Genomic DNA, 10213 nt, shown 5'->3' with positions numbered 1-10213 from the left:
AAAAGAGCTTTATGCCTAGAGAATGGACCCCGATTTCATCAGTATAATTCATCCATTGCTAAAAGGGATCTCTATGTGAATTGTTTTAATAGTTCTCCCGTGTTGTCAGAGACAGAATTATATTTATATAATTCAAATTAAAGGAGAGTAAACAGTTCAATTTAAAAACAGAGGAGCTATGAGAGAGGCATAAAGAAAAAGACAGTAAAAGATTAAAAATTAAGATTTGAAGTCATATGTCTAAATTCAATTCCCATGTCGGTCACTTAATGCTGTTATGGCATTGGTCAGTCTCTTTACCTTTCTTCATCTATGAAATGTAAATAGTATTAACTCTGTCACAAAGATTATTAGAATCAAAGGAAATTGTAATTGTAGCATCATTGCCTGGTATTTAATAAGTTCTAAATGAATACTGTGTTTTTTCTTGATTATCTTTTCAATTGCTAAATCAAAATATTCCAGAGTTGAAATGATGCCTAAGAGATCATCCAGTCCTATGTTCTAATTTTCTCCTAGCTGCTTTATTCCTTTGGTCATTTACTTGGTAGCAGATGTCTACTAGGGAAGGAACATACTTTTCAGATTATAGGTTTATAATTGGGGTAGTTTAGATTTACACTTGTACCACAACTGTACTTAGAACTATTGCTATAAAGATATTTTTTCCTCAAAATTCCTAGTTTATAAAGGTAAATACATAAAAGCAAATGCTCTAACCAAAATGCTACATCTCTGAATCTCATTTTATATTGAAGATAAATGGCAATCTTACAAAGTGCTATATATAAAAAGAGTGAAGAGATGAGAGTGGGAACCTGAGGTCAAGTAATTTCATACATAAAAGCAGCTAACATTCCAAGAATACATTCTTTAAATAAGACATTATGATAAAAAAAAAAAACATAATATGGTCATTTCTTAATAAATTTTTTAGAAAGCAAGGAGAAACATGTGATTCATTTGATAAGATAAATGTTTTATATCTTGATAGAGATGTTTACACAGAAAGACACTTAGCAAAACTCATCAAATTTTGCAATTAATATTTGCATTTCACTGTATACCAATGCAGCTTAATTTTAAAAAGTAAGGTATCTTAAATTTGTGGTAGTATATCTTGATTATAACTGAGATGTTAGGTTCCATCTAGTCTTTAGGAGGGAACTAGTTACTAACCTTTACGCAGGATAAACAGGGTTGGAAAAGGGTAAGTCAAGATAAAGTGTTTAGTGTGGGGAGGAAGAAACTAAACATGCTTTGTTTTAAATTTACAGAAGTAATCCTTGTCATTGCATCTTGTTCTCTTCCAAAAGAAAACAATATCTTCTTCAATTTTTATATAGCTGTTATTTTTCACAATCTCTTTCACGTGTTATGAAAAATCATTAAGCACACTCTGGTTTATGGTTTCTGAATGTTAGAATATTTACATTAAAAAAAGTTCTGGAATGTTGACAGATGTATTCTTTTGGATGTTTTGATGCTGGAGTATATGCTATTAACTATTACACTATGTTCCATTTTCATGCTAACCTAAGGGAGAATAGTGAAATCTAGACTTGGGAAAGAGTCTTTTTTGAAATTTTGCGCTTTATCTCTATTTTCTAAAAATGTTCTATTTTCTGGAAATCTATGTTAGACTCTAACAGAAGGTTTGGTCCAGGAATGCACTGGACACTCTCTGAACACAGATTGCGTAGGGACAGTGAGACCTGGAATGACGAAGAATGCTATGCTGGAGTGAAAGCAAGAATTAGTTGTCAGAAACACGTAGGGAATAAAACTTATTTATTCAAAATGAAGGCTAAGAGCAACTCCTGAGGACAAGAAAGGCTTTAGTTCATATGGGGCATGAAATAAAACTGTGAATTCTCTGCAGAAACCTTATTAAAATTATAAATTGGATGACTTCTACAGATTAGGTTTAGGAATGATTGTGTTAGGTTCTCCAGATATATCAAATATATATACACACATATATACATACATATACATATATAAACACACACACATATATATACATATCCATCCATATATATAATATTATATATAGAATATATAGATATCCTCTTGGTTATCTTCTTGGTTATCTATATGACCTATATCTATCTCTCATCTAACTACATACCTAGCTAGATAGAAATTATATATATATATATATATATATATATATATATATATATATATATATATATATATATCCTGTTGGATCTATCTATCTATCTATCTATCTATCTATCTATCTATCTATCTATCTATCTATCATCTATGTCTCTATCTTTATCTATTTCCTATTCCAATAAGATAAAGATAGAAAGATAGAGAGTTAGGGAGAGATAGATAGATGATAGATATAGATAGATAGATAGATAGATAGATAGATAGATAGATAGATAGATAGATAGATAGACAGACAGACAGATGAAGGAAGGGAGGAAAGAAAGAAGGAAAGGAAGAAAGAAAGAAAGAAAAAAACGGGTTTCTCTCTTTCTCTCTCTTTCCCTCCCTCCCTCCCTCCCTTCCTCCCTCCGTATGTATAAATATTTATATATATTTAGTTTGTTTTTCTGGAGAAACTTGACAGATAGATAGATAGATAGATAGACAAACAGACAGACAGACAGACAATGAACCGTTGGCTCAAGTGATTATGGAGGCTGAGTCCCATGATCTGCCATTGGCAAGCTGGAAACCAAGGAAAACTAGTGGTGCGCTTTTTAGCCCAAGTGCAAAGACCGAGAACCAGAAGAGTCAGTGGTATAAATCACTGTCAAACAACAGGAAAAGACCAATGTCCTAGTTCAAGTAGGCAGGAAAAAAAAGAAAGGAGGTAATTTCCTCCTTTATGTGCCTCTTCTATGTAGGCTGTCAGTGGGTTAGATAATGCCCACCCACTTTGGGGAGGGCAGTCTTTTTTACTTACTCTGCCAATTTAAATGTTAATCTTGTCTCGAAACACCCTCACAGGCACATCCAGAAATAATGTTTAGTCTGGGCAACCTGTGGGGCGGTCAAGTTGACACATAAAATTGACCATCACATGGGAGTCCATTCTATTAAAATGTTTTGGAGCTCAGAGGAACACCACCATGTTCCAGACATATGGGTGTTATTTCTCAGTGTATAATTCGAATATGCCAGAGAGTGAGGATTATTGTCATTGGCTAGCTGATATTGATGATGCTTGATCCCCACAGAAGTATATTCCCTGTTTTTCTGACAGGGGATACACAGTGCGTAACACTCAAATTCACGATTGATGGAAATAGTAATTTTCGTTTTTCATAAATGCAGGAAGTTGGACAAGAACACGTATACCCCTAATCAATGATAGATGGAAGATATGAGAATATAAACAAAATGAATTTGAACTCAGAATCATCTTCATGAAGGTCATCACACACCATCTAAATGAAATATCAGAGCAGTTGGGATAAATACAAGCGTCACTTGCTAAATAGGGTAGCATTTAAAGTTACCTAAACATCAAGCTTTGCATTGGTTGTATCTTTCCAAAGTTATATTCATTTAAATTATACCTGCACAGAACTTGATAATCATGTAAGTGTTGCACGAAAACTAATACAATATGTGAATATAAATTTCATATTGTCTCATTATCCATGTGTGAATCTTTATTACAAAAAACCCAAAATCTAATTTGGAGGTTTTACATAATATATTTTAATTTGTGGATGAAAGATCTGCATTGTAATTACAAAACTTAATTTAACTCATCTATCTGATAAGAACATTTATGCAGATTTATACATATTCATCTAACATCAAAGCTGACAGGACTGTTAAGCTGAGTTTTACCCTGATTTCCAATATTTAACTCTGAAAATATAATTTTGATGTGTAATAGTGAAGATAAATAGTGATGCTCTAGAGCATTCATTACATAGTAGAGAAAAATTACTCAACCCTTTTACTTCTCAAGGTTGTTTAAATCACACCTTCTGACATGTTCTTAAAGACAGTAATATTAAGTTGCAATATAACTTTTCAGTTGAAGGTGTTTTCACCTCATATTAATACTCTAAGAAAGATACAGATAATTACACTCAATTTAAAGATGAGAAACTTAAAAAACTGAGACTGATTTCTTCTGAAAGCACTCAGTTGCTAAGTTGAGAAGTTAGGCTCAGAGTCTAGTCTGCATTGATCTCCATCTTTCTTAAATGGACAGAGCATGTTCTGTACCCTCACATTCACTTTGGATGACATGAAGCCTTCGATATTTTGAAATAACTTCCTAAGAGCTAAGTCACATATATTTCACAGGATAAAAAGAAATATTGGACAAAAATGACCTCTTCATTATCTATTATTACACCTTAATTCTCAAATTTCATAGAATATTTACGAGGTCTGACAATTAAGTTCATGAACTTCTTACAACAATGTTCCTAACCTTTTTGATATTAGAGGGATTACTCATTATGAATTTGTATCAAATGGACAGACTGTTAAACAAATTTACTATTTGGGAGTACTGAAAAGTCTGCATGAAAAAGTGAGAGCCGAATTTTTTTCCAACAATTCATGGCTCTTGCGTCACCGCAATGCACCAACTCAAACGTTACTGTCTGTGAGGGAGTTTTTAGCCAGTAAACAAATAACTGTATTGGAACACCCTCCCTACTCACCTGATCTAGCCCCCAATGACTTCTTTCTTTACCTGAAGATAACGGAAATATTGAAAGGAAGACATTTTGATGACATTTAGGACATCGAGGGTAATATGACGACAGCTCTGATGGCCATTCCAGAAAAAGAGTTCCAAAATTGCTTTGAAGGGTGGACTAGGTGCTGGCATCAGTGCATAACTTCCCAAGGGGAGTACTTTGAAGGTGACTGTAGTGATATTCAGCAATGAGGTAGGTAGCACTTTTTCTAGGATGAGTTTGCCAACTTAATTGATAGATCTCATATGACACAGGATAAAAAAATTTAAGCATTTTATATACATTTCCACATAACTTTATAACAACCCTGTGAGGTACAAGTTATGTTTTCGTCCCAAGTTTTTTCAAATGATAAAACTTAAGACAAAGAAATTAAGGTAATTTCCTAAGGTTATTCCAGTAATAGGTAGTTGTATCAGGATTAAAATACTTCAGTATAGACACATTTGCCCCAATTTGAGACATTTTGAAAATAGGGAAAAATTTAAAATGCATCTAGATTAATCTGTGATATTCAAAAGAATTGAGGGAAAATAAAAGTAGAATTTGAAATTGAAAGAGTTTAACAAACAATCATAGTGCTTGGTTTCTGTGTTGATTTCACATTAATGTGTTCTCTTGTACACTGCAGCATTTTAATAGAATGTGCTGCTTTGAAACTATTTGTTGATTGAAATGATTTAATGAGGGCAATGCATAAACATGAATGTTTCCATTCTAAATCTGATCCTATATAATAGGCTAAAAATACATTAACTTTTGTTTAAAGCAAAACTGTGAGAGTTTAATGGTGTTCTTATTTCTTAGAACTTTATGGAGGTGGCAATTCAATATAAATAACTGGACAAAATTCCATAAAAGCACTCCTTCACGTACCAGAGGTATGAAACTCAGAGATAAGTGTTCCAAGTTTCAAGCCAATTGCTCCCAAACCTTGCAAAACGTCAACGTGTGAAAGCAGGTCATTTGTACTGAACCACTGCCAACATATCAGAGTAAAACATATTTCTTGTTGAAATGTAAATGATTGGCCCCTGAACTCTTTAATAATATATTTGGCATTATAGGGGATTTGAGGTCCCTGTTTGAACTATGCTATGCTAAAAATAAAAACCAAGCACAATGGTCGACTTCAGTTTATTGCCTGGAAACCACTCTTTTGTGCAGGAGAATGGCCTTAGAGTTGGAGGTTTTGAATTTCTTGTTGTAGTCTTTTATAGAGTAGAACTAGCATATATATATATATATATATGTATGTTATATAGAGTAGAACTAGCCTAAATATATATATATTTAGGCTAAATAAATATATATAATACACATCTCCATGACAAAGACATTTTATATAGAAGAAGTCATTTTATATTACAAATGAAGTTTACATTAAATTATTTATTTTACACTAAATCTCAACAGTTAACTTTTTCTAGGTAAATTTTACTTGTTTTCATTCACACCAAAATTGAAGATTTGGAATATGATTTATATATTCAGGAAATCAATATATACATATAGACAATTAGAAGTGTTTTAGTGCTTTCTGCTCCTCCTAAATGCTCTCACCCTACTTCCGTAATTCTCATGGAGAAGAATATTCTGATTGGTTTGATTCTGTGATGCTGACTAGCCAGTATTAACTTCGCACATTAGCGATGTTAATGTACTTTACATATATACTCTCCCTCCTTCCTCGCATATAGTCAGGGTCAAGTCTTTTATCTGCATAGTAGACTTAGTCACCTTTTGGTTTATCTTTCTTTGAGAGGAGTAAAAAAATATATAAAAGGGTGCCAAAAATGTACACATTTTAAGAAAGGAAAAAACTATATTAGTTGTAATACTCAATATATACCAATAACAAAAGATGAATACAAGCAATATTTGACTTCTGCAATGATAAGAGGTACTCAAAGTGGTTACCATCAGCGTTCAGACCCTTCTGATTATGGCAAACTACTGGTTGAGCCTAGATAACATCTCTTAAAATGTGTATACATTTTTTGGTACCCCAGTATATGAATTCTGCATAAACGGTAAGTTGACCCAGCCAGTTCTGGCATTCTAATCTTCTTTCTTTTGGCACAGAGGGTAAATACCTAAGTTTAAGTTTAAGTATATGGATAATGGGAGGTCTCATAGGGCTACATAAACTCTCTAATCTTGAAAAATAAATAGAGTTGGGGTATTCTCCTAGGTAAAATGCTTTCCCCTTTTATCATGCCTTGTATGCATATATTTATTGCATGAAGCATAAGGGAAAGAGTAGCTGGGTCAAGATAGGGTTTGTGCATTTCTGGTCTTGATACCATCGAATCACTTTTCACTCTCATGATCATTTATAATCTTGTCTACTGTCTTCTCTACTAATAACATTTTGCTGAGCACAGTGGGATATAGAAATGTACCCCATTCAGTCATTTCTAAGCATTTCTTTTTATCTCACTCATGTTCACGTGCATAACAACCCCATAGGGATACCAGGTTTTGTTATCTGGCTTGGATTTCTGCAGGGTGTACTGAATACAGTTTAGTTCATTCTCACAAGTAATCATAACCCACCAGTGTGTTGAGACTTCCTGTAGAATATGGGTGAATTGTGGCACTGGATTGGACAAGAGTGGCGCACCTGAGCAGGAAAAGTGGTGAAATCTAAACAAGAACTGTCTGATCCATGCAAATAATCTCATAAAAATAACATGAACTGATTCTCCAGTAAGTAGTCATTTGAATTTTTGCAAACCACATAACCTTTCCTGAAGTCAGTTTGTTCATTTGTGTTATCAGATTTTTAGATTAGCACATAAGTAACAGCCCTCCTAACCCTAATATATCATAAATCTAAAATTAAACTTCTTTAGGTGAATACTTTTTATTTATCCTCCTGAACTGTGAGTGTCCCAGAATGAGAAGTTAGCAGAAACTTAGAAGAGGTAAGGTAAGGATCAAAAAAGGATATCTCCAAAGACTCTTTGAACCGATGGCTGGATTAGAGTTCATCAACCTCAAGTACATGTCTCATCCTGGTTTAGGATGCACTTTAAAGAATTATCAGAGCAGAGGAAAAGTGTCTAGGTAGAACAAAGGAAACATTGTGCAAAAAAGCTATCTGGAAGCATTAAATCGCTATCATCCATTTCTGCACTGTTCCTTTTAATAGCAGAGGTCTGCCTGTGTCCTGGGTACAATATTAAAAGGTCTTAGCTTTCAAGAAACTAAAAATGTTAGTCTTCTTATTATTTCTATTTTCACTACTTTCTTCCAAGGCATAAGTGAAGGAAAAGATCTCTTAACGAAACTCCTTTAAGAGGCTAATTGGTACATTTGACATTCTTGAAATCCTACGTAGGCAGTTGATTCCTTCAGCTTGAGACTTTGATTTCTGTAAAAATGTAATTCCTTGTGGGAGAAGTATGGCTTTAGGTTGAATGTTTGTGATAAGGTTTTATATGGATCCACCATGAAGATCAGAAGCCTCCAAAGAGTAAGCAGGAGTAAAAGAATCTGGAAAGGAGAGCTGACAGGGAGATCAAAATAGGATGAGGGCTATCCTATTTGGATCTCCCTGTCAGAAATAAATCTCTTTTAAACTATCCCCTTAATGGATATAACTGTACATAAGCATCACCTCCACTCATCACACTCCCTAAAGAGCTTTTTGATACTCCCCCCGCAAAGAAAAATTACAACCTCAGTGTCAGCTCAGTAATTGTATGCTGGCTATAAAGCTATCTTATATGACAAGGATAAATCTTTCAAGCAAAACCTGCTTCCCATTCAAGATAGGGTTACAGCTGCAATAACATTTATGGGATTTAAGAGTTGAATTGTGGAACAAAAATACTTCTCAAGGGATGAATTTTGGGTCTATATTGGCCCAACCTAAATATCCTAAAATCCAATAGGGCATTGTGGCTTTGCCTGTTATTTGCTGTAAGGTTCAAAAAAGGTAAAATGGAACAAGTGGGTTTGGATTATTAATGTGAGTGTGTGTGTGGTGGGGGGAGAATTTACTAAAGTCGAAACTATTATTTTTTGGTCATATTTTAGACATAACAGATTAATCAGCCAAATGTATATGTTGGGATCACCCAAAGTCTCTAGCACAGTTTTTCCTGGCCTTATTTCTGCTATAACACATGTGGCAGTAACATACATGTGCTTGAGAAACCCATGGCTGACTCAGGTTATATACTAGCTTAAACCATGTGCTACATAAAACTGAAGATGAGCTATCTATATCTTGACTTCATATAACAAACTTTCAATACTGTGTGTGGAGAGACAGAGGTTGAGCAGCACCGACATGACAGATAGTAGAGATTTAGTGAATACTCACTGCATCACTGAGTGGATGAATGTCTGGGGTGGCACGAACTGCATCAAAATATCAATACTCTCAGTTAATGTGGTTTTGTGTAGCAAGCTGAGATAAGAGCAGTAACAGAGAAGCTTTTTCAGCATAGATATGTGTTTCAAGGAAAGAAAGACTCCTGTATGTTTGGACCATCTGCATTCAAGACTATTTTCATTCTTTCAACAAATACTTATTTAATATCTAAAATAAACTACAATATATACTAGATGTCAGCAATAAAAAGATGAATATGACAGCTCTGTCTTTAAAATTTCTCATTCGCTTGTGAGCAATTGTCATGTACACAAAGAATTATTTAGTACAGCAGCTCCTTCTCTGTAAAGATATAATGTAGAGTATGACAGAGTAATTTTAAAATGAAAATAGCAGTTCTCTATTATTTAATAATCTTATAACTGGATGGGGACATTGTTACTTTGGAGTTTCTTTCTAGTTCTATAATCTTGTAATCCATGATAATTATGTACAAAGGACCCTCAGATTTTGATAAATACATTTGTAAATTTAATTGTGTTCATATGCATACATGAATGAAAACTGTTTTCTTCAGAATTCTTTCAAAACAATGAAATTCAACATAATTTTATCACTGAATATGCTGCTTTCTTTATTCTTTAATCAAAATTTTGAAATGCTGCTAAGGAACAGAAAGATTTCATATCCTCACTCAGTAGATGATGTGCTTTTCTGAACTCTGAGTGGCATGACTTTTTTTTTTTTCCTCTGTGGGATCCAAGATGAAGTTATGAATGTCAGTGTGTCAGTTAACATTTGAGAACCATATCTGATGAGTCTATTAGACCTTTACAAGTCCACTTCCTGGGGGTTTTTCTCAAAGGAGAGTCATGGCTATTTTGCACTAGGCAGAGAGGAAGCACAAGCTCTTAAAAAAGGTGGGAGTGGTTAAATTAAAGATATTAAATTGGATGGGATGAGGAAAGCAATATAATAAAAATGTCATATCGTGTTAGTAACCTTGTGCTAAGAGGGGCAAACTTTGTTGGAGTTCATGGTGGAAGCTCCATAGAAAAGACCAAAATGGAAGAAATCAAAGCTTTTTAAATGTGAGAGATTTGATCTGAAAGCTTGTTTTCCTTATTGTTCTTCTTTACACACAATTTCCCAAAGTGAAAGGACTAGAAAA

The sequence above is a fragment of the Rhinolophus sinicus genome, chromosome 14, assembly GCF_057876585.1.
Source record: "Rhinolophus sinicus isolate RSI-liver-muscle chromosome 14, RSI-T2T, whole genome shotgun sequence".
NCBI lineage: Eukaryota > Metazoa > Chordata > Mammalia > Chiroptera > Rhinolophidae > Rhinolophus > Rhinolophus sinicus.
Note: the sequence above shows the minus strand (reverse complement) of the source record.